The sequence below is a fragment of the Hyla sarda genome, chromosome 1, assembly GCF_029499605.1.
Source record: "Hyla sarda isolate aHylSar1 chromosome 1, aHylSar1.hap1, whole genome shotgun sequence".
Taxonomy (NCBI): domain Eukaryota; kingdom Metazoa; phylum Chordata; class Amphibia; order Anura; family Hylidae; genus Hyla; species Hyla sarda.
The window spans coordinates 368,709,800-368,736,257 of NC_079189.1; positions in this window are offsets into that span (position 1 = coordinate 368,709,800).

Below are 26,458 nucleotides of genomic sequence, written 5' to 3' on the forward strand. Positions count from 1 at the left end.
GTTGCACAGGCCAAAGGGCATGACCAGATACTCAAAGTGTCCATCTCTAGTGTTAAATGCCGTTTTCCATTCATCCCCCTCCCTGATGCGGATGAGATTATAAGCACCTCTTAAGTCCAGTTTGGTAAAGATGTGGGCACCTTGGAGGCGATCAAAGAGTTCAGAGATAAGAGGTAGAGGATAGCGGTTCTTTACTGTGATTTTATTAAGACCGCGGTAGTCAATGCAAGGACGTAGGGAGCCATCCTTTTTGGACACAAAGAAAAATCCAGCTCCGGCAGGAGAGGAGGATTTGCGGATAAAGCCCTTTTTTAAATTTTCCTGGATGTACTCAGACATAGCAAGAGTCTCTGGGGCGGACAGAGGATAAATTCTGCCCCGGGGTGGAGTAGTGCCCGGGAGGAGGTCAATAGGACAGTCATAAGGCCTGTGAGGAGGTAGAGTCTCAGCTTGTTTTTTGCAAAATACATCAGCAAAGTCCATATAGGCCTTAGGGAGACCGGTTACAGGGGGAACCACAGGGTCACGGCAGGGAGTACTGGGAACCGGTTTAAGGCAGTCCTTGAAACAAGAGGTGCCCCAACTCTTGATCTCCCCTGTGGACCAATCCAGGGTTGGGGTATGGTGTTGAAGCCAGGGTAGTCCAAGGAGAATTTCAGAAGTGCAATTGGGGAGGACCAAAAGCTCAATTTTTTCGTGATGAGGTCCGATGCACATTAGGAGGGGCTCCGTGCGGAAGCGTATGGTACAGTCCAATCTTTCATTGTTAACACGATTGATGTAGAGGGGTCTGGCGAGACTGGTCACCGGGATGTTGAACCTGTTGATGAGAGAGGCCAAGATAAAATTTCCTGCAGATCCGGAATCCAAGAAGGCCATAGTAGAGAAGGAGAAGGTAGAGGCAGATATCCGCACAGGCACAGTAAGACGTGGAGAAGCAGAGTTGACATCAAGGACTGTCTCACCTTTGTGCGGAGTCAGCGTACGTCTTTCCAGGCGGGGAGGACGGATAGGACAATCCTTCAGGAAGTGTTCGGTACCGGCACAGTACAGGCAGAGATTCTCCATGCGGCTTCGTGTCCTCTCTTGAGGTGTCAGGCGAGACCGGTCAACTTGCATAGCCTCCACGGCGGGAGGCACAGGAACGGATTGCAGGGGACCAGAGGAGAGAGGAGCCGGGGAGAAAAAACGCCTCGTGCGAACAAAGTCCATATCCTGGCGGAGCTCCTGGCGCCTTTCGGAAAAACGCATGTCAATGCGAGTGGCTAGATGAATGAGTTCATGTAGGTTAGCAGGGATTTCTCGTGCGGCCAGAACATCTTTAATGTTGCTGGATAGGCCTTTTTTAAAGGTCGCGCAGAGGGCCTCATTATTCCAGGATAGTTCTGAAGCAAGAGTACGGAATTGTACGGCGTACTCGCCAACGGAAGAATTACCCTGGACCAGGTTCAACAGGGCAGTCTCAGCAGAAGAGGCTCGGGCAGGTTCCTCAAAGACACTTCGAATTTCCGAGAAGAAGGAGTGTACAGAGGCAGTGACGGGGTCATTGCGGTCCCAGAGCGGTGTGGCCCATGACAGAGCTTTTCCAGACAGAAGGCTGACTACGAAAGCCACCTTAGACCTTTCAGTAGGAAACTGGTCCGACATCATCTCCAAGTGCAGGGAACATTGCGAAAGAAAGCCACGGCAAAATTTAGAGTCCCCATCAAATTTATCCGGCAAGGATAGTCGTAGGCCTGAAGCGGCCACTCGCTGCGGAGGAGGTGCAGGAGCTGGCGGAGGAGATGATTGCTGAAGCTGAGGTAGTAGCTGCTGTAGCATCACGGTCAGTTGAGACAGCTGGTGGCCTTGTTGCGCTATCTGTTGTGACTGCTGGGCGACCACCGTGGTGAGGTCGGCGACAACTGGCAGAGGAACTTCAGCGGGATCCATGGCCGGATCTACTGTCACGATGCCGGCTGGCAGGAGGTGGATCCTCTGTGCCAGAGAGGGATTGGCGTGGACCGTGCTAGTGGACCGGTTCTAAGTCACTACTGGTGTTCACCAGAGCCCGCCACAAAGCGGGATGGTCTTGCTGCGGCGGTAGTGACCAGGTCGTATCCACTAGCAACGGCTCAACCTCTCTGACTGCTGAAGATAGGCGCGGTACAAGGGAGTAGACAGAAGCAAGGTCGGACGTAGCAGAAGGTCGGGGCAGGCAGCAAGGATCATAATCAGGGGCAACGGCAGGAGGTCTGGAACACAGGCTAGGAACACACAAGGAAACGCTTTCACTGGCACAATGGCAACAAGATCCGGCGAGGGAGTGCAGGGGAAGTGAGGTATACATAGGGAGTGCACAGGTGAACACACTAATTAGAACCACTGCGCCAATCAGCGGCGCAGTGGCCCTTTAAATCGCAGAGACCCGACGCGCGCGCGCCCTAGGGAGCGGGGCCGCGCGCGCCGGGACAGGACCGACGGAGAGCGAGTCAGGTACGGGAGCCGGGGTGAGCATCGCGAGCGGGCGCCACCCGCATCGCGAATCGCATCCCGGCTGGAGGCAGGATCGCAGCGCACCGGGTCAGTGGATCTGACCGGAGCGCTGCAATAGCGAGAGTGTAGCGAGCGCTCCGGGGAGGAGCGGGGACCCGGAGCGCTCGGCGTAACAGGAGTATTGTTAATAAAAGCATGAACGAAAACATAGCGACCCAGGGAGTCAACACGTAATCGATCCACCTCCATCCTCAGTGACCTATGAACAAGCAGGGAAACCCCCATCGAGTAGGTGGAATGACTAGCCCATTGAACCCAAGGTTTTCTACCCCCCCCCCCCCCCCACATTATCAGGCATCATGTGGGCCTCTTGGAACATGAGAAAAAAACAGCACCCTCTTTTTAGAGGAGCCCATCCCCCTAATGTTCCACGACAAAAAATGTAGATAAGCCATCAAAAAAAGGAAGGGTCACAGAAGGCTCGGGAGTAGGAGCATACACCAGGGAAGCAGCAGTCAATAGGTCTGGTATTAGCAAAGCGCCCTGTCAAAGGGGAAGGCACAGGAAAAAGGAATCACTGGGGAGTGTGAAACAGGTAAACTCAAAACTAAACAGAAACGTCCATAGTCAAAGACAAGGAGGTGAAATGGGACCAATGCAGCTCTAGGCCATACGGGGGAGCCCGTGCAAAGGTAGCGGGGAGATTCCCCACTATGGGCCCGTTTGAGAAAATTGGCAGGAGCAGAACTTACAGGGTCTAACGCACACAGCACAAGGATAGCCGGCTTCCCAGGGGGGTAGGATAGGGAAGAGCAATAGGTAAAGGAGGGGGGGGGGGGAGGGAAAAGAGGGAGGGGAAATGGGAAGGGGTGGGGACAGGAAAAAGGGGGGAAAGGGAAAAGAGGGAAAGAAGGGGGGGTACTCATCGGTAGTGTTGAGCGGCATATTCCATATTCAAATGCGCAATATTTCGCGAATATATGGACGAATATTCGCATATTCGTAATATTCGCGTTTTATTTTCGCACATGCGAAAATTAGCAAATGCGAAAATTAATATATCCCAAAATTAGCATAGCCAAAAATTTGCATATGCGAACATTAGCATATGCTAATTTTCGCATATGCGAAAATTCGCACGCCGGTCTCACACAGTAGTATTAGAGCCTTCTTTACATCACCCAAGCTGGAAGCAGAGAGGGATGATCACTGTAATGTGTACTGTGAAAAAAAAAAAACAATATTCGTAATTACGAATATATAGTGCTATATTCGCAAATATTCGCAAATTCGCGAATATGCGATATTCGCGAATAAAATTCGCATTGCGAATATTCGCGAGCAACACTACTCATCAGGAGCCGAGTCATGCGGCCATGAAGGGTAGGACAGGCAACATCAGCAGGAGAGTTCAGCGATGAGGGATTTCTCTCTGACGGCGCACCCAATCAGCAGCTTCTTCGGGTTCGGTGAAGAAAATGGTGCGTTCTCCATCAATCACTCGAAGCCTGGCCGGTTAAACCATGGAATAGGCAATTCCCAGGTCTCGCAGCTTTCTCTTAACTTCCACAAAAGTAGCCTTCCGACGTTGTTGATCCGCAGAGAAGTCTGGGAATATGGAGACTTTGGCATTGTCATAAATGAGGTCAGGGGCCCTCTGAGCCAAATAAAGCACGAGGTCACGATCATTGCAGTTCAAGATGTGGAGGGGCCCCAGGAGGAGGGGGTTTTGCAGGGACACGATGCACCCAGGCATCAGAGAAGGAGTCCTTAAGCCACTGTTCCACAAAGGCCCCGGGAGCAGACCCCTCCGATCTCTCAGGCATGCCGATTATACGTATGTCATTCCTTCTCAGTCTATTTTCTAGGTCATCAGCCTTTTGCTTACTGATTTCCAGCTGAGAGGTAAGGTCAGATATGGAGGCTGGGACAGGAGCAATAGCGTCCTCAATGGCCGAGATCCTTATCTCTGTGTGAGTGACCCTCATCGCCTGCATGTCCTGCCTTAGTAACCCGACATCCACCTTTACCTCCTCTATCTTGCCGGTCAGGGTGGTCTGACAGGCGGTGATAGCAGCGAGCAACTGTGCAGAAACATTGCTGAGACTCAGTTCAGGAACCGTCACACCTGCATCTCGTGTGGCCGGGCTGGGCGGTGAGGACGCAGGCTGGAGCTTCGCTGAGGAGTGTGAGGCCCGGCCGCCATCTTGGGTCAGGTCCCGGTAAAACTCTTTTAGGTTCTCCGCGGCCGCACCGCCCATGTTGCGGTTTGAATCATGTTTGGGTGGCATCCCCTAGATATGAGAGGGGGTCCAGTTTTAGGGATAATCAAGGATCAGGTCAGGATAATGCAATGCACAAGCTTAGGAGCGGGAGATACAGCACCATGCGTTCGCTCGTCTCCAGCGATAGCCACTCCCCCAAAGGGGAAGTTTTTACCCCCATGGGTTGCAATGGACCAAATGTTGTTCCCTTCCACCTTTTAGAGGTTTTTGCATCACAACAATACATGGTGGTGTAGGTGGCACATGTTTTTATTTTATTTTTTTTAACACCTTCCCTTTTGTTTGATAAAAAAAAAAAATTTGGGTCCATATATTTTATCTTAAGTATACTATTAAAAGTTACGTTTTACGAAATGCATATCCTCAAAAATTACTTGTGCACACTAACACTTTTACAAAAGAGACCATTTTCTTCTGCCTACCTGCCTCAGCTACTATTCTGATCCTGCCACCCACCTGATGCCACACATCTGATGCAAAGTTCTCCTTTTTTCACCCACCTTCGTCACCGGGTACTGGTATTGCCACCCACTGCAACACTCTGTTGTATTTTGCACAATTTTCCTTTTGTTTTATTTCAAAACATTTCTGGGTACATATATTTTATCCTAAGAAAAGTTAAGTTTTAGCTAATGCACATCTGCAATACTTACTTGTGGTCTGATGCCGAGGAATGTCTGTAAATGGGGATCAGCACCTTAAATATGTTTTTGCACTATCCATATTTGTAAAGTGTTGGTGTGGCACCAAGGTCAATCTACTTTGATCCATCAGGCATTGGTGGGTGGAAATCCAGGATGATCCATGCCTGATTTATCTTCAAAAAGGTCAGTCTCTCCAAATTTTTTGTGGAAAGACGAGTTCTGCTTCGGGTTACTATGGCCTCCGCTGCACTAAACACTCGCTCTGATGGCAAACTACTGGCCGGGCAGGACAGCTTTTCCAGGGCAAACTCTGCTAGTTGCGGCCACAAATCAAGTTTGGCTGCCCAGAAGTCCAGCGGATCTTCAAGGTGTGATGGCATGGGCATGTCAAGGTATGCCACCACCTGCTCCAGGTCTACCTGCTGCTGATGAGTTGCTTCACTATGTGGGTGAAGAAAGCTTCTCATCAGTGACTGTAGACTCAGGCTTCTGCTGATGGATCTGGTACTGCTCCTGCCACCTCACCCATCCCCAGCAGCCATGGCATTGGTAGGTGAGTGCAGAGGGACCCCCGAGTCAGACATGCGAGAGGATGGACTATGGCGCAAATAGAAATCGGCCAACTGACCAGGTAGGATGTCTCTATAGTAGGTCAGTTTGTCCTCCCTCTCAGTGAGTGTAAAAAAGGCCCCAATTTTGTGCCATAGCGAGGGTCCAAAAAGGTGGAGAGCCATAAGTCATCCCGCTGCCGAATGGTGACAATTCGGCGGTCACTATGCAAGCAACATAGCCATACTGCCATGGTGTGTCTGGGTCCTCTTTCTCGCCTTCCTCATAACCCTCTAGCTCCTCTAGCTGCTCCTTCTCTCCAGTCAGATGACAAGAAAAACCGCCCATCTCGTGAAACCTAAACTGTGCTACACTGTGCCTCCCCCCCTTTTCCTTCTCCTCCAGTTCAGCCCCCACAGGGCTCATGTGGCCGTGAGATGTAGGTGACAAGTCAAAAGTGCTCTGACCAGCCATTGTTTCCAACACGTGTTGTAGTAAATAAAGCAGTGGAATTACGTTGTTTATCCCGTAATCCTGGCGACTGACTAAAAATGTGGCTTCCTCAAAGGGTCTGAGCAAATGGCAGGTGTCTAACGTATGAGCTGCCACTGGTTGACATTGAGGTTACACAGGGGAGCCCCCTATCCACTTGGATCATCATGAAATCGGTGATGGCTTTTCTCTGTTCATATAGTCGGTCCAACATATGGAGGGTAGAATTCCAGCCGTTCTGACGCTGCAGCTTAAGGAGGGTGTGCTTTGCGGTGTACGAGTGGCTGAAGTGCATGCAAAGTTTCCTTGCTATTGTTAGGATGTCTTGCAGATGGGGGGAACACTTCAGGAACTGCTTGACAACCAGATGGAACATGTGTGCCATGCAAGGCGCATGTCTCAGTGCAGACAAGAGGTTCTTCCCATTGTCGGTCACCATGGTTCCAGTTTCCATGGAGTAAGCCATGATTCAATTTCTTGATGAATGACTTTTAGCAGTTCCTCCCCTGTGTGACTCTGTTCTCCAAGGCAAACCATCTGAAGAACAGCGTGACACCGTCATTCCCTGAACACATGGTATGCTGGTGGGGCATTGAGACTTGTCCGTACAGTGGAGGCTTATGACACGGTGGAGGATGAAGAGGCAGAGTCGCACACCGTCACAGGACCAATGGCCTGAGAGCGTGGAGGCGTAAGCGATGTGACCTGTCCAAGTTGCTGTTGTGGCTGTGCAGGAACAACATTTACCCAGTGGGCCATAAAGGACATGTATTGTCCCTGACCGTAGTTGCAGCTCTACACGTCGGCGCTGCCGTGCACTTTGGTGCACACCGACAGGCTCAAGGACTGGCCCATCTTCTCTTCCACAAAATTGTGCAGGGCTGGTACTGCCTTCTTTGCAAAGAAATGATGGCTTGGGACTCTCCACCTCGGCTTGGCAAAAGCCATCAGTTCTCTTAAAGGTGCAGAGTCCACCACTTGAAAAGGGAGGGACTGCAGCACCAGCAACTTGGACAGGAGCACATTCATCTTGTGCGCTGTTGGATGAGTGGGCGCATACTGTTGTCTCTTGGACATGGCTTTGCCGATGGATTGTTGGCGAAATGACTGACTAAAAGTAGAAGGAGCATCTGGAGCAACTGAAGGAGGGTTTGACACACAGCTCCCTTCGGCTGAGGTGTTGGAGCCCTAGCTGGCTGAAACAGGGAGGGGCGTGCCACTGGGTGATGCCGCAGGCTGGACCACCACATCGGAGCCACGGTTCTCCCCGGCTGCTTTATGGTGATGCTGCATATTTTGCATATGCTGCAGGGCCGTGGTGCTAACATTGGGACTCTAGCCACACTTCACCTTCTGCCGACACATCTTGCATGTGGCCAGGTTAACAGCCTCCGGATGCTTTATGAAAAACTGCCACACCGCCGAGTAGCTGATTTACCCACCCACAGTCCACACTGATGGACTGCTACTGCCGCCAACACCAGGAACCCCTGTTCCACTACCTCCAGGGAAGGTAGGTTGCCGCGAAGCAGGTGGTCTACCCCTTACACTTTTGGCTCCAGACTTTCCACTTCTGCCACCATGCAGACTGCAAACCTTGCTACCACCTTGCTGGCTCAGCTGCTGCCGATAGTCCAATTAAAACTTAATGTTTATTCATCCCAAAAAAAATTTAAGCATGGCAGGGATGGGAAGTGCCATGTTACTCTTAAAATCGGAGTCAAATGCCGATGCGTTTCGAGCATAAGCTCTTAGTCATGGCATTAATAGAGAAATTAGAGAACCAATCATTTACTGCTTTAGTTTATTCATATGACCGCCTGTTCTTAATGTTTGCACACTATGCTGATCTAAGGTAAACCCCGGACATGTTTACATGTGTAAAGAAATGTATTTTATTATATTATTTTTGGAGTAAAAGAAAGGAGACTACACAGCATACTGCGTGTGCCACCTAGAACAGATGTGCCACCTAGAATAAATTAGTGTGTGAATAGACACTAGGGCTAAATGATGAATTCTGAAATATAAATTCAAGATTTCGGGTAGCTAGTGCTACCAGAACAAAATGTGTAATGCCCAGACCCAGACCCAGCAGCATCAGTAAAGCATATATTGCCTGAATGATACAGCCTGGAGTTGGCTGAAGCATGAGGAGACCATACAGTGTCTGAATGGCACAGTCTGGAATTGGCAGAAGCATGAGTAAACACTAGGGCTTCACAATCCCTAAAAATAAAAGATTAATTTAGAAATTTAAATTCAAGATTTAGGGTAGCTAGTGCTACCATAACAAAATTTTTAGGGCAAGACCCAGGCCCAGCAGCATCAGTAAATCATATATTGGCTGAAAGGCACAGCCTGGAGTTGGCTGAAGCATGAGGAAACCATATAGCGTCTGAATGGCACAGCCTGTAGTTGGCAGAAGCATGAATAGACACTAGGGCTTCACAATCCCTAAGATTAAAAGATGAATTCTGAAATTTAAATTGAAGATTTTGGGTAGCTAGTGCTACCAAAACAAATTTTTTAGGCCCAGACCCAGGCCCAGCAGCATCAGTAAACCATATATTGCCTGAGTGATACAGCCTGGAGTTGGCTGAAGCATGAGGAGACCATATAGTGTCTGAATGTCACAGCCTGGAGATGGCAGCAGCATGAATAGACACTAGGGCTTCCCAATCCCTAAGATTAAATGATGAATTCTGAAAAATAAATTCAAGATTTTGGGTAGCTAGTGCAAACATAACAAATTTTTTAGGCCCAGCAGCATCAGTAAACCATATATTGCCTGAATGGCAATGCCTGGAGTTGGCTGAAGCATGAGGAGGCCATATAGTGTCTGAATGGCACAGCCTGGAGTTGGCAGCAGCATGAGTAGACACTAGGGCTTCATAATACCTAAGATTAAATTATGAATTCTGAAATATAAATTCAAGATTTTGGGTAGCTAGTGCTATCATAACAAAATGTTTAATGCCCAGGCCCAGCAGCATCAATAAACCATATATTGCCTGAATGACACAGCCTGGAGTAGGCTGAAGCATGAGGAGACCATATAGTATCTGAATGGAACAGCCTGGAATTGAAAGCAGCATGAGTAGACACTAGGGCTTCACAATCCCTAAAAATAAAAGATGAATTTTGAAATTTAAATTCAAGATTTTGGGTAGCTAGTGCTACCATAACAAAATTTTTAGGGCCAGACCCAGGCCCAACAGCATCAGTAAACCATATATTGGCTGAAGCATGAGGAGACCATATAGTATCTGAATGGAACAGCCTGGAGTTGGCAAAAGCATGAGGAGACCATTGAAATTTAAGCATTTTAAATAGAAATGAAAGATTTTGAAATTAAAATTGAGGATTTTGAAATTTAACTTTTTACTCCCAAGTTTTAGTGTCAGGGGCCCCGGCGTATAGGTACAAAGGGCAAAATCTAATAAGGAGTCACATGGCAGCACAATGACAGAGCCTAGAGGTGACATCAGTAGGAGGAGACCATATAGTGGCTGAATGGCACAGCCTGGAGTTGGCTGAAGCATGAGACCATATAGTGGCTGAATGAGACAGCCTGGAGGTGGCATCAGTATGAGGAGACCATATAGTGGCTGAATGACTGCCTGGAGTTTGTGGCAGTATGGGGAGACCATATAGTGTCTGAATGGCACAGCCTGGATTTGGCTGAAGCATGAGGAGACCATATAGTGTCTGAATGGCACAGCCTGGATTTGACTGAGGCATGAGGAGACCATACAGTGGCTGAATGGCACGGCCTGGAGTTGGCTGAAGCATGAGAAGAGACCATATAGTGGCTGAATGAGAAAGCCTGGAGGTGGCAGCAGCAGCATCAGAAGTCCTGAAAGTGACCCGGTGAAAGAGTGGTGTGGTGAGTGGCAATACCAGTACCCGGTGACGAAGGTGGGTGAAAAAAGGTCTGATGAGGAGGAATGTTTGGAAATCCTGGCTAATAAATGCCTGATTCATCTTCACAAAGGTCATTCTCTCCACATTTTTCATGGACAGACGAGTTCTGCTTGGCCGCCGCCGCACTAAACACCCTCTCTGATGGCACACTACTGCCTGGGCAGGACAGTACTGCGAGGGCAAACACTACTGCCAATGCAAACTCTGCTAGTTGTGGCCACAAATCAAGTTTGGCTGCCCAGAAGTCCAGTGTATCTTCAAGGTGTGTTGGCATGGGCATGTCAAGGTATGCCACCACCTGCTAATTCAGGTCCTGCTCCAGGTGATGATGAGCTGCTTCACTATGCAGGTGAAGAAAGCTACTCATCAGCGACTGTAGACTCAGGCTGCTGCTGATGGAGCTGGTACTGCTCCTGCCACCCCACCCCTCCCCAGCAGCCATGGCAGTGGAAGGTAGGTGCAGGGGGCCCCTCGATTCAGACCTGCAAGAGGATGGACGATGGCACCGATAGGCATCATCCAACTGACTACATAGAATACCTCTGTAGTAGGTCACTTTGTCCTCCCTCTCTGTGGGTGTAAAAAAGGCCCCTATTTTGTGGTGGTAGCAAGGGTCATATAAGGTGGAGATCCTGCTGCCGAATGGTGACAATTCGGCTGTCACTACGCAAGCAAGTGAGAATGCATTGTGCCATTTGTGCAAGTGACTCAGAGGGATTCCCTGCCTCCATCTCCACTGTATACTGCCACGGTGTGTCTGGGTCCTCTGTCTCGCCTTCCTCCTAACCCTCTAACTCCTCTTGCTGCTCCTGCTCCTCCTCTACTGTCTGATTACTAGAAAAAAGGGCCATTTGGCGAAACCTAAACTGTGCTTCACTGTGCCCCTCCCCCTCCTGCTCCTCCTCCTCCTCCAGTTCCGCCCCCACAAGGCTCTGACCAGCCATCGTTTCCAACACATGTTGTAAGAAATGAAGCAGTAGAATAACATCGTTCATCCCATAATCCTGGCGACTTTCTAATAATGTGGCTTCTTTAAATTGCCTGAGCAAACGGCAGGTTTCACTTATGAGCTGCCACTGGTTCACATTGAAGGGGAGTACCCCTATCCGCTTGGATCATCAAGAAATCGGTGATGGCTTTTCTCTGTTCGTATAGTCGGTCCAATATATGGAAGATGGAATTCCAACGTGTGGCAACGTCACAAATCAGACTATGTTGGGGCATACCGTTCCGACGCTGCAGCTAAAGGAGGGTGTGCTTTGCGGTGTACGAGTGGCTGTATGCAAAGTTTCCTTCCCATTGTTAGGATGACTTGCAAATGGGGGGAACACTTCAGGAACTGCTTCACAATTAGATTGAACACGTGTGCCATGCAGGGTGCATGGCTCAGCCTTTCCAGTCGCAGCACAGACAAGATGTCCTTCCTGTTGTCAGTCACCATGGTTTCCATTTCCAGTTTACGTGCAGTAAGCCATGCTCCGATTTCTTTATGAATGACTTTTAGCAGTTCCTCCCCTGTGTGACTCTTTTCGCCAAGGCAAACCATGCAAAGAACAGTGTGACACCGCCGTGACCTGCACACATGGTATGCTGAAGGGCCACTGAGCCTTGTCTGCGCAGTGGAGGCTAAGGACACAGTGGAGGATGAGGAGGCGGAGTCGCACACTGTCACAGGACCAACGGCCTGAGTGCGTGGAGGAGGAAGTGGCGTGACCTGTCCAAGATGGTGTTGTGGCTGTGCAGGAACCACATTCACCCAGTGGTCTATAATGGACATGTATTGTCCCTGACCATAGTTACAGCTCTACACGTCGGCGCTGCCGTGCACCTTGGTACGCACTGACAGGCTCAAGGACAGGCCCACCTTCTCTTCCACAAAATTGTTCAGGGCTGGTACTGCTTTCTTCGCAAAGAAATGACGGCTTGGCACTTTCCACCTCGACTCAGCACAAGCCATCAGTTCTCTGAAAGGTTCAGAGTCTACCACTTGAAAAGGGAGGGACTGCAGCACCAGCAACCTGCACAGGAGCACATTCAGCTTCTGCGCCATTGGATGAGTAGGCAAAAACTGCTGTCTCTTGGACATGGCTTTGCCGATTAATTGTTGGCGGAATGGCTGACTAAAAGTAGGAGGAGCAGGAGCATCTGGAGTGATAGGAGGAAGGTATGACACACAGCTCCCTTCGGCTGAGGTGGTGGAGCCTTGGCTGGCTGAAAGAGGGTGAGGCGTGCCACTGGGTGATGCAGCAGACAGGACCACTACATAGGAGCCACAGTTCTCCCGGCCGCTTTATGGTGCCAACATTGGGACCATGACCGCGCTTCACTTTCTTCACTTTCACATATTTTGCATGTGGCTATGTGAACGTCCTCTGGATGCTTGATGAAATCTGACACACTGATTTTCCCACCAACAGTCCGCACTAATTGACTGCTACTGCTGCCGTCTCCAGGAACCCCTGTTTCACTACCTCCCGGGAAGGTAGGCTGCTGTGAAGCAGGTGGTCTCCCCCGGGCATGTTTGGCTCCAGAATTTTCACTTCTGCCACCATGCTGACTGCCAACCATGCTACCACCTTGCTGGCTCAGCTGCTGCCTCACAGGCAACCAGCAACCCTCTTCTCCTGATGATGATGAAGCCCCTTCTTCACCAGGCTCCCAATTGCGATCAGCTTCATCATCATCATCAACAAGTGTCTGCACATCACTGATGTCCTCCTCAGGTTCCTCAACAGTGTCTGCTTCAGGACCCTGATCCCTCGCAACACTGCCTCCCACGTCACTCTCCTCATCACTACTTGCCCGCCTATCGGAGTAAAGAGGCAGATGTCTCCTCCACTTGTCACCTGGCCAGTAGCTGCTGACTGTCCTCTATTAGATCATACTCAGAGAATAGTGGAGCTTAACCCACAGCATAAGATACTTTTGTAGGGGGGGGAACAGCATAGGACAGAGGCAATGGGAGGACAGGGACTGCCCCTGGGTCATGCCAACTGAGGGTTGTGTCTGAGGAACCCACCAACTGTTGACTGGGGGTATCAGATGTCACTTGTGATGAAGTGCATGACCGTGTTAACCAATCGATGATGTCATATGGGTTGCTTGGTCGAGACATGACCACTAGCTGATACCGGGAGCTCAGGCCTCTCGCTGCTACTCCAGCTGCCACTCGCCTCTAGTCTGCTGCATCCTCTGCGTGATGAATTTAGGCCTCTGCCACTCCTCTGTGCACGTCCTGGCACTTCTCTGCCTGACATACTTAGTGCATATATGAGGGGAGTACAATACGCCTCACTACGCTTAAAACAGTATTTGTCTAGAACAGCAGCAGGTGTGTACTTTTTCCTTGACTTTCACAGTATCTAGGCCCTTGACAAATTAACAGGTTTAAAATAGTACACTGCTTAGATGTAGGTATTTGGTAGGCTCTTATGAGGGCAGAATAATGCGCTACAGTACACTTAAAAAAAGTATCTGAGTAGAACACCTGCCGGTGAGTACTTTTGCCTGGACTTTCGCAGTGTCTAGGCCCTTGACAGATTAAATGGTACAAAATAGTACACTACTTAGATGTAGGTATCTGGTATGCACTTATGAGGGCAGAAAAATGCGCTACTGTACGCTTAATACATGTATTGGAGTAAAACACCAGACAGTGATTACTTTTGGCTGTTCTTTCACAGTATGTAGGCCCTTGACAGATTAACAGGCACAAAATAGTACACTACTTAGAGGTACTTATGTGGTATGCACTTATGAGGGCAGAAAAATGTGCTACAGTACACTTAAAAAAGTATCTGAGTACAACACCAGCCGGTTAGTACTTTTGCCTAGACTTTCCCAGTATTTAGGCCCTTGAAAGATTAACAGGTTTAAAATAGTGTACCACTTAGAGGTAGGTATGTGGTATGCACTTATGAGGGCAGAAAAATGCGGTACGGTACGCTTAAAAAATTTAGTTCCGGCTTGTGCGGTAAGTTCTTGATATGTCTTCCATGGTCCCTTCTTCTTCCATGTAACTCTTCTTTCGTATCCCCTTATGCCCCCCCTTTTTTTCTCTTCTACTTACCCCTACGTCTCTACCCACCTTTCCTTTCCTTCTCTTTTAGTTAAGTTTAAAATGTCATTTAATTCGCCAGACTGCTTGATACCACAAGTTTTGACCTCACCTCTCATTTACCCCATTTTGATTCCGATTAGATACAATACGGGATCTTGTAGAAGCTTTTTCATTATGGTATCTAAAGATTATCACTACCTAGTTAAGAGAGGCATTTTCTGAACAGACATTAGTCCCCACCATGTATATTGTAACAATACCTAGATAGTTACATGACTGGCAGTCTGTTACAAAGAGAGTATTTTCTACACATACTATGCTATGGGCGAATTATTATGCAACTCTCCTGTTAAATGATTATTGTGTTTTTGTTATAATGCACATTATTCTAAAACTGAATAAAATTTTATTTGAAAAAAAAAATAAAAAAAAATTTGTTCCGTAAAACACCAGCCAATGATTACTTTTGGCTGTCCTTTCAAAGTATGTAGGCCCTTGACAGATTAACAGGTACAAAATAGTACACTACTTAGATGTACATATGTGGTATATACTTATGAGGGCAGAAAAATGAGGTACTTATTTTTGCACAACACCAGCAGAACACAACAGTGCTGCTGCACAAAAATGCTGTGTACTTAACACAAAATTTCCCTCTGTCAAAGACAATTAGGAATGGACTGATGGGTATTATACCGTCTACAGACTACAGGGTGGGCCCTTTATATGGATGCACCTTAATACAATGGGAATGGTTGGTGATATTAACTTCCTGTTAGTGGCACATTAGTATATGAAAGGGGGGAAACTTTTCAAGATGGGTGTTGACAATGGCGGCCATTTTGAAGTCGGACATTTTGAATCCAACATTTGTTTTTTCAATAGGAAGAGGTTCATGTGACAAATCAAACTTATTGGGAATCCTCCCCCGCTCTCATGTCCCTACCTGTCCCCTCTCCCTCTTTCCCTGTTCTTCTAACCCTGGACCTATCCCCCCCCCTGTCTATTACTGCAGAGGTCACGCAACTGCTTTGATGCTTGTCTCCCTATGAGTCGTAGAATTTTTGTTTTGATTGTATTAGTGGGTAGAGCCCAGGCTGGACTTTCAGCGTTCTCATTGTTGATTGATTGCCATGTGATCATTCTGCCATTTGCTGTTTGACATTTGTCTATCGGTTTTATGACTGCACATTATTGTAAATGTTAATAAAATTTACTTTAAAAAAATATATACTTATTGGGAATTTCACAAGAAAAACAATGATGTGCTTGGTTTTAATGTAACTTTATTCTTTCATGAGTTATTTACAAGTTTCTGACCACTTATAAAATGTGTTCAATGTGCTGCCCATTGTGTTGGATTGTCAATGCAACCCTCTTCTCCCACTCTTCACACACTGATAGCAGCACCCAAGAGAAATGCTAGCACAGGCTTCTAGTACCCGTAGTTTAAGGTGCTGCAGAATGGGCAAAACAAAAATTGGAACAGGACCCTCAGTTTACGCAGAAGATTTTGTTCAGTGATGAGGCAAACTTTTATGTGAATGGTGAAATTAACTAACAAAACCACAGCTATTGGTCTGACACTAACCCACATTGGATAGATCCCTCCAAGACTGTTGGAACACAAAAATGTATGGTATGGTGTGGTATATGGGGTACAAAGATAGTGGGCCATTCTTCATCAATGGAAACCTCAAGGCCACTGGATATGCGAAATTGCTACATGATGATGTGTTTCCCTCTTTATGCACTGAAGCTGGCACGTTCCCTGAGTTTTTCCAGCAAGATGGTGCACCACCACATTATGAGTGTCAGGTCCAAGCATTTCTAGATGAACAGTTTCCTGGAAAGTTGATTGGCCATCGTGGGCCAGTTGAATGGCCCTCAAGGTCTTCCAATCTGACCCCCTTAGACTTTTATCTTTGGGGTCATCTGAAGGCAATTGTCTATGCTGTGAAGATACGAGCACCTGAAACTACGGATACTGGAAGCCTGTGCTAGCATTTCTCCTGCGGTGTTGCAATCAGTGTGTGAAGAGTGGGAGAAGAGGGTTGCATTGACAATGCAACACAATGGGCAGCACATTGAACACTTTTTGGAAGTGGTCAGAAACTTGTAAATAACTCATGAAAGAATAAAGTTATGTTAAAACCAAGCACATGATTGTTTTTCTTGTGAAATTCCCAATAAGTTTGATGTGTCACATGACCCTCTTCCTATTGAAAAAACAAAAGTTGGCTTTAAAATGGGCGACATGGTCACCACCCATCTTGAAAAGTTCCCCCCTTTACATATACTAATGTGCCACAAACAGGAAATTAATATCACCAACCATTCCCATTTTATTAAGGTGTATCCATATAAATGGCCCATCCTGTAGTATAACCAGCAGATGAGTTGCTGTGGAACAAAGACACAGAATTACGCTGAAAAATTCTTCCTGCCTCCGGCTAAGGTTTATGAGGTTTAGGCAGCTTGTTGAATTTTATAAGGCCCCACACAGCTATCTGCCCCTCTCTGTAATACAATGCTGAAGAAAGTAACTGGGAGGTTAATTGCTTCAATAAAAATCCTTTTCAGTTAAAAAAAACACTGCTCTCTGTCCACCAGAACACTGTTATAACTAGGACGTGAAATACTGCTGGAATGGGCTTTTAGGTGTAACACACACAGCGATGTCTGTCCTATGTGTATGCTGTGTAATGAATATGATGAGCCACAAAATGGCTGCCGATTATATAAGGCTGTGACATCACTGGGGTGACTTGCTTGTGATACTTGCAATCATGCATGTGATTCAGGGTCATCCCGCCTACTTCCCTTCCCATCTTGCCTTCCCGCCTCTCCAGCTTTCCTTGCCCCATGTACTGACATGTGGAACCGCTTCTAGATGCTCTGGATCACAGGAAATGGAGTTTAATTAAGTGATTTGCGCAATAGAATCGTAGTGATATTCGCATTCGTTGCATATCGAATATTTCATGAAATTCGTAATAAATTCAGGTTTGTCAGCTTCGATTCGCACATCTCTAGTGATATTATTGCCATGACTTATGCGCGTCGGCGTTTCACTCCGACTTAAAAGTGACGTCACTTCCCATCCCTGCCATGCTTAATTAATTTTTGGATGAATAAAAGTTAAGTTTTAATTGGAAAGCTGGACAATTCCTTTCACTTGCATACTGTCTACGGGGAAAAGCGTTTCCCTGCATCTGTGCTTTCGAACCCCCATCTACCTGTGTTCGGCTGTGCATTATCAAGACAGTGAGCTGATCTATATATCTTTTTCTTTACTTCGTTACACAGTGCTCTATGCATCTGGAACTCAAGTCAGACCAATGTCTAACAGAACGAGCTAAGGTGGCCTTTGTAGTCAGTATTCTGTCTTGAAAAGCCTTGGCCTTGGCTACACCTCTTTGGGACCATGGTTACCTGGTTACCTCTAACTTGATGGCGGTTCTGGCTGAATTCCGCAGTGTCTTTGAAGAACCTGCACGTGCTTCTTCTGCCAAGACGGCTCTTCTGAATCTCTGCAAGGGGAATTCCTCCGTTGGAGACTACATGGTCCAATTCCGCACTCTGGCCTCTAAGCTGGCATGGAACGATGCATGCATTGATGTGTGTTTTGCTGAAAGGCAGGAGGAACTACGCTTGGAGAGGGAACCAGTATTGTGCTAGCCCAGAGCACTTTCTCAAGGACTCTACAGTTCGCCCTCAGCATCCGGGAAACGCTCGCTGCTAGGGCACATGGGAGAGGCGTCCCTAGGTGTTAATACTACCTCCCTTTGCTTGACTATTTCTGTACAAATCCACACTTCAGTCAAGTCATCATTCACTACTGCATTTTTGGACTTTGGTTCTGCAGGCGACTTCATTAATGCTTCCTTGGTCCACAAATATCATCTTCCTGTTACTCGGCTTGCCAAGCCTTTGTTTATCTCCTCTGTTAATGGACAACGTTTGGACTGCAAGGTGCTATTCTGCATAGAACCTCTCATTATGCAAGTGGATGTTCTGCATCAGGAAAAGATTGAATACTATGTGCTACCTCACTGTACTTTAGAGCTTCTTCTAGGTCTCCCTTGGCTCCAAAGTCATTCTCTGCAGCTTGTTTGGAGATCTGGAGAGATTACTCTGTGGGGAAAGTCCTGTCAAAATTGTTGTCTCAGGCCAGTCCAGCTTAATCTTGTTTCTCCTCATCCTCCTCTTCCAGGTCTTCCTTTTTCATATCGAGATAACTCGGATGTATTCAGTGAAAAGCAGTGAATCTTCCTCCACATTGTACTTACGATTGCCCCATTGATTTACAGCCTGGGACTATGGAAGAATCTATCTTTTGTCTGTTCCTGAGACTCAAGCCATGGCTAAATATATCCAGGAGAACCTCCAAAAGGGATTTATCCAAAAATCCTCATCTCCTGCTGGTGCAGGTTCTCTCCCTCCATATATTGATTATAGGGGACTTAACAAGATCACTGTCAAAAATCATTATCCCCTTCCTCTGACCTCTGAGCTTTTTGACCATCTACGTGATGCCAAGGTCTTCACAAAAGTGTATTTGCGGGGAACTTACAATTTGATTCGTATCGGTGAGGATGACAAATGAAAAACAGCCTTTAACACCCTGATGGACATTTTGAGTATCTGGTGATGCCTTTTGGCCTTTGCAATGCTCCAGCCGTTTTTCAGGAATTCGTCAATGATATCTTCCAAGATCTTCTCTACACCTGTGTTGTCGTATATCTTGATGATATCCGGATTTTCTCATCCAGCCTAGAGGAGCATCGCACACATGTTCGTCTGGTTCTTCAACACCTCCGGAGGAAGCATCCATTCGTCAAACTGGAGAAATGCCTTTTCCAGAAATCAAGTCTTCCATACCTCGGTTACATTGTTTCTCATCAAGGCCTGCAGATGGATCCTGATAAACTGACTGTGGTTTTGGATTGGCCTCACCCTACAGGACTTCGGGCTATTCAATGCTTTCTGGGATTTGCCAACTATTATCGACAGTTCATCCCACACTTCTCTTCCCTGGTTGCTCCTATTGTGGCTCTCACCAGAAAGAACTCTAACCCTAAGTCGTGGCCTCCTAAATCTGAAGAGGTCTTCACACACCTAAAGACTGCATTTGCTTCTACCCCCTGTGCTTTGTAGACCTGACCAGGAGAAACCTTTTGCTTTGGAAGTTGATGCATCTTCCCTTGGAGACGGTGCATTTCTTACTCAGAGAAACTCCAAGGGTAAGACTGTAACATGTGGTTTCTTCTCTAAGACTTTCTCGCCAGCAGAGAGAAACTACTCCATCGGAGATTGAGAACTTCTTGCTATAAAACTTGCCTTGGAGAAATTGCATCATTTGTTAGAAGGGTCTTCACATCCGGTCAGTATCTACTCTTACCACAAGAACCTTCTATACCTTCAGTCTGCTCAGCGTTTGAATCCCCACCACGCAAGGGGGTCCTTATTCTTCTCCAGATTTAATTTCTTCATTCATTTCCGCCCTTCTGACAAGAACGTCAGAGATAATGCTCTTTCCAGGTCCTCTGGCATTGTGGGTTTGGACTCCTCACCTAGCCTTATTATTCCTCCGTATCCAGCCGTTCTTCAGCAAGTTCCTCCAAGAAAAACTTTTGCGCCTGCCAGATTGAGTCGCAAGGTTCTGAAATGAGGTATTTCTTCTTTGTTGGTAGGTCACCCCGGACATTGCAAGACCATACTCTTAATCTCCCAGCACTACTGGTGGCTGCATATTGAACGTGATGTTTCAGATTTTGTCCATTCCTGTGTAACCTTTGCCTGTGACAAAACACCTCAGCAGAGACCTGCATTCTGAAGACTCCCTGGTCTCACATCACTATGGACTTTATTACCGATCTGCCTCCATCTCGTAAGTCATTTGGGTGGTGGTTGCCTCGGTTTTTCAAGATGGCTCACTTTATTCCTCAACCTGGTCTCCCATCTGCTCCATAGCTGGCAAAGCACTTCCTGCAACATATATTTCGTTTACATGGTCTACCCAATCATATCATCTCAGATCTAGGAGTTCAGTTTGTTTCTAAGTTTTGGTGAGCTCTCTGTTCCTGTCTTGACATCAACCTGCACTTGGAATGTCTATCACCCTCAGTCCAATGGCCAGGTGGAGAGGGTTAACCAAATTCTGGAGACTTATTTACGTCATTTTGTCTCAGCTCCGTCAGAACGATTGGGTTGATCTTCATCCTTGGGTCGAATTTTCCTACAACCATAAGGATTCCCAATCCACCAGGATCTACGAAGATGGTGTGAGGTAAGAAATTCATCTTAGTCGACTGGAAGGGATTTAATCCCGATGAGAGATCCTGGGAGCCCGAGGAAAGCATCCTGGATCGTGGTCTCCTCAAATGTTTTCTCAGCCCCAAAAGTGGGGGGGAGACCAAAGAGGGGGGGGGGGGTACTGTGACAACTTATGCTCCAGCCACTCACTCTGGCCGTGAGCACATTGTCCTCTTCTCTTCCCCAGCCGGGGGGCTGTAATTCGCCCGCATGCAAATCCCAGCCCATCACTCACCTCTGTCCTCTGCTGTTTCCGGTCAGCTCTGGCGCGAGTGCCCCCGCCTCCTAGGGTGCGCACACTCTGGAGCGCTAAGATTTAAAGGGCCAGTGCGTCCATAATTATCCATTGCACCTGTCACACTGTTATAAGTTTCTGCACCTCCCGCATACCCCTGCCAGATCTTTGTTGCCCTAGTGTCTTAGAGAAAGTATTCCTGTGTGTTGACTTGCCGTTTTCTAGCCTCTGTGACCTGACCTTGATCCTTTGCCGCCTGCCTACTGACCTCCTGCTACGTTCCTGATAAACTCTTGTGCCGCCTCCCCTGACCTTCTACTATCCTGACCATGAGTTGCCATATCCTACCTGTGTCTTGAACCTCCTCACCTGTGTGGTCGAGTCATGCCAGGGGTAGCGACCTGGGTGCCGCCTGCCGCTGCAAGTCCATCCCGCTTTGTGGCGGGCTCTGGTGAAAACCAGCGGCACCTTTGGCCCCACTCCCTAGTATGGCCCGTGTCATCTGCCACACAGGTCCAGCGGATACACAACCACAAGTGTTCCTGTCTATGGAACCGTGAGTTTTACAGAAAGTTCATATGATTTTTCAAAAACTAAGGACTTATAAATACCTATTCAAACACAACAAAGATGTCAGTGGGAAAAATCCTGGCTTAGGCTACTGCCAAGTAATTCTAACCCAAGTTTAGTAGTACTGGGGTACTACAGGTGTCATTTGCAAAACAGTACAACAGCTAAGAACTGAAAACAATTCAACAGGCTCAAGGTTCACATATTGTGGAATCAATTGGGAAAATAATTTTTATGAATTTATTACGGGTTTATACATATTTTTAGTAACATAGTAAAACAATACAAACCATACATCTTAATATGAAATATGGGATGGAGAAAAACACAATAAATATGCTTTTGTAGTAAAGACATGGTAATTACAATGTAGATGCAAACTGTTAGCACTAAGGCTAAGAAATTAGTCCACTTTGAAAAGTCTCTGATTATGTGGATTTCAGTAATAAGACAGTAAATAACATAAAAATACATTCTGATCAATCTACAAGATAAAGTGTCAGATCGCAAGGGGTCCGACCGCTGGGACCCTCCGCAATCTCCTGTACATGACCCTGGCAGTCCGCAGGGAGGGGGTGTGTTCGACCACTGCACAAAGCTGCGGCTTTCACACCCCCTCAATACAACTCTTTGAGAAAGCTGGAGCGCTGCATTCGGCAATCTCTGGCGCTGCATTGAGGGGCGAGCCTGCACCCCATACGAGATATTTTGGAGGATAGGGGATACATTTTAATATACAGGAGTACTCCTTTAACCCCTTAAGGAGTCAAAACAATCTTCATTTTTGCATTTTGCATTTTCGTTTTTTCCTCCTCATCTTCTTAAAATCATAACACGTTAAATTTTGCCCCTACAGACCCATATATGGGCTTGTTTTTTGTGTCACCGTTTGTACTTTGTAATGACATTACTTATTTTATAACATAACCTACGGCGAAACAAAAAAAACATTGTTTGTGGGGTTAAATGAAAAAAATGCAACTTTTTAGGGCTTCCTTTTCTATGCAGTACCCTTTTTGGTAAAAATGACACATTATCTTTTTTCTGTAGGTCCATACAGTTACAGGGATACTCAATTTATGTAGGTTTTATTTATTTTACTACTTTTAAAAAATGATAACTACGTGCACCAAAATTTGTATGTTTAAAATTGTCATTTTCTGACCCCTATAACTTTTTTATTTTCCGCGTACGGGACTAAATGGGGGCTTATTTTTTGAGCTATGGTCTGTAGTTTTTATCGTACCATTTTTGTTTTGATGGGACTTTTTGATTGCTTTTTAATAATAATTTTATGATATATGAAGTGACCAAATATTCACAAATTTGGAATTTGGTGTTTTTACATGTACACCATGGACCGTGCAAGTTTAGCTAACCTTGTATTTTAATAGTTCAGACAATTACGCATGTGGCGTTGCCACATATGATTTTATATTACATAATTTTATTTTAAAAATAGGAAAAGGGGTGTGATTAAAACTTTTATTGGGGGGGGGGGCTTATTCACATGTATTCTCTTTTTTTTTACCACTTTTTAACTTTTTCTTTTAGCCCCCTTAGGAGGCTATATCATGCATTCTTCTGATTGCATACACTGATCAGTGCTATGCTATTGCATAGCATTGTTCAGTGTTAACGGTGCTCTGCTTCTCATGCCTGCTGCACAGTCATGGAGCAGTAGATCGCCAATCGGATGACGAGGAGCAGATGAGGACCCTCCCGTCGTCCAGAAAGCTGATCGGGACATCGCGATTCTGTCGCGATAGTACTGATCAGCTCCACTGAGCTGCTGGGATAGTTTTACTTTCAGTTTACATGCCGCGATCAAATTTGATTGCGGCATCTAAACGGTTAATGCCGGGAATCGGCCCGATCGGCGGTGCCCGGCATTAGCCATGGGTCCTGGCTTCCAGTAGCAACTGGGACCCATGGGTTTTAACCCTTTCTCCGCTTGTGAGAACGGTTTAAACCCTGTTAGCAGGGCTCAGGACGTACAGGTACGCCCTGAGTCCTTAAGGACTCAGGAACAGGGGCGTACCTGTACGCCCTGCATCCTTAAGTGGCTAAATAAGTTGTTCCAAGTGAAGAACATCAGAGGCCATCTACTCATCCATTTTAAAGCTATGGTTTTCTTTGCCCTACATAACATTTCTCTGAGGAAGACGCATATGAAATGGGTTCACATGTCTTAATCTAATAATATAAAACAAGCAACTAGTAGGTCTATGTGGACTAGATAGTGAATTTTAAAGCAGATATGTGATAGAAAACAGGAATATAAATAATCACATGGCTCATCATGATTTGGGACATCCATTTATATATTTTTTTTTCATAGACCTTTATAAAGCCGAGATATAAGCCTTATTTTGTATGTCAGTAAGAGAAGGATTTGCAGTTACTAGTAATTCATAGACTACAGAACAGCATGCAATGTTAAGTAGCTGCTTTTAAAGCTAGAAGGTCATTGTCATGAATCAAAAAAGGTATGGACTCACTAGATAAGAACATAGTACAAACACTTTATAAATCATTGGTTGTTTCTCACCTGGAATTTACTGTTTAGTTTTGGGCATCTGTTCATTAAAGGAATGTTCTGGAGCTGAAAAAGGGTGCAGAGGTGTGCAATTAAATTAATAAGAGGCATGGAACATCTTAGCTATGAGAAAAGATTGAAAATAACATTTGTTTAGTCTTGAGAAGAAATGTTTAAGGAGGGGATATAATCAACTTATTTAGGAATATTTATGCCCCATACAAAAAAATATGGAAAAAACTTTTCAGGTAAAACAACCTCAAAAGACAAAGGGGCACTCCCGCCATCTGGGGAAAATAAGGTTTAGTCTCTAGGGGCCACAGTTGAGGGCTTTAAAACAAGGTTAGATACATTCCTACAATAAAATATCATAGCTGCATATGCAGAAATATAGAATTCCTTCTCCTTTATTCACCATACACCTACCCTTCACCTCCTTGGTTGAAGTTGATGGACATGTGCCCATCTATGCAAGGGTTAAAAGCCCAGGAACTTTCCCCAAGACAACAAGTACTCAAGTAAGTCCAGACCATGTCCTCTTATTCACCACCTTTGTATCCGCATGCATCTGACTTTCAATGTTTGCAGAGTCACTAGATAAACATAATACTAGAATAATATTAATACTTTTATATATATATATATATATATATATATATATATATATATATAGATAGATAGATAGATAGATAGATAGATAGATAGATATATAATACACAAATTCCACAGTGTTGTACACTGTTCACTCACATTGGTCCCTATCCCCTAAATTTTCTTATCAGTATGTTTTACATTGTGGTAGGAAACCGGAGTATCTGGAGAAAACCCACGCAAACATGGGAAGAACATACAAACTCATTGCAGATGTTGTCCTTGTTGGGACTCCAGCACTGCAAGGTAACAGTGCTAACCACCAAGAGTCACAATGCTGACCAAAGAGGACATGATCTGGACTTTACAGGGCTTTTTCTGAGCTTGGGTATGCCCCCTGGATTTTTTTGTCTCATTTAAATATTAACAAAAAGGCTTAAAGGTGTACTCCACTGGCCAGCATTCGGAACTAAATGTTCCCAACACTGTTTTCGTGCTGCGGGGTCTGCGTGCTGCGCCCCTCGTGACATCACAGCCACATCCCCTCAATGCAAGTCTATGGGAGGGACCGCTACGCCCCCTCCCATTGACTTGCATTGAGGGGGTGTGACCATGAAATCACAAGGGCTGTGGCCAACCCCCGCAGCACAAAAACAGCATTAAGAACATTTAGTTCGGAATGCTGGCCAGTGGAGTACCCCTTTAAATCTTAGCACTGGCAAGGACTATGGAAATAAAGAAAAAGTTACTCCCAGAATCATTTTGACAAGCCCTTTATAGCCATGTGCTTATGTACACACCTGTTTTCCCCCTCGCAAGTCTGCTTTATATAATAAAAATTTGGAATTTATCTCTAAATATGTTGTAAGGCTAGGTAATCTCATATGATTTGTGATTTTGAGCAATGAGGCATGGTAGATTTTTCCCATTTTATAACACTACAAGGCAGGGTTCACTCATTGTATTCTAGGTAAAACAAAGAGTGGGTTAAAATCACAGAAATAGCCGCAAATCTTTCAATTATAGTTTTTCTCTGCATCAGTTCAACGGTTAGTTTTGGTTAAAAATACTGATTTAAATACTGACTAAAATACTGCCCAAAACGTGTTAAATCCAGCCAAAGGGACTGAAAAAACATTAGTGTTTCATGTCAAGTTTAACAAGTTTGTTATTAATAGCCAGAAAGATGGATTTGTATTCAAAAAGGATAAGTAATCTCCACCTCACCAAAGTTAGAAGAAAGTAGTAAAGGTTTTTAATATTGAAAGGAAACTTATTATAGATATTAAATTCCTTGGACCCTGTGAGTGAATTATTCTAATAGGAGGAAATAAAGAGATGGAAGTGTGAACAGCTTGGGATTGTGTATTAAAAGGGGTGTAAATGAAAAAATATATATTCACTTAGACTCCATATTTATTCTGTGGTGAGGTCTTCACAGAGAGGTTGGTGTAAGATGTGATTATTTAAGCCTCTTAGCTATGGTGCCTCGGATACTTTTCTACAGAATGGTCGGAGTTTTTGGAATGAGTTACTGAACGAGGACAGCCCAGAAAGACCACAAGTAGAGAGGATTATTTTTTCCACCAACAAGCACAAGCGGCATCCACAGTTTCCCTGTCCACCATCCAGACACAGGTGACCCCTTCATTACACACTCTTGTGTCTGCCCAAAATATTTTCATGGGGTGGTGTTCTATACTTATCCTGCTATTAACAGCCAACCACTGCCGCCTTCATTTGCATGGCTCTGGTGAATTAGAAACCTGGACT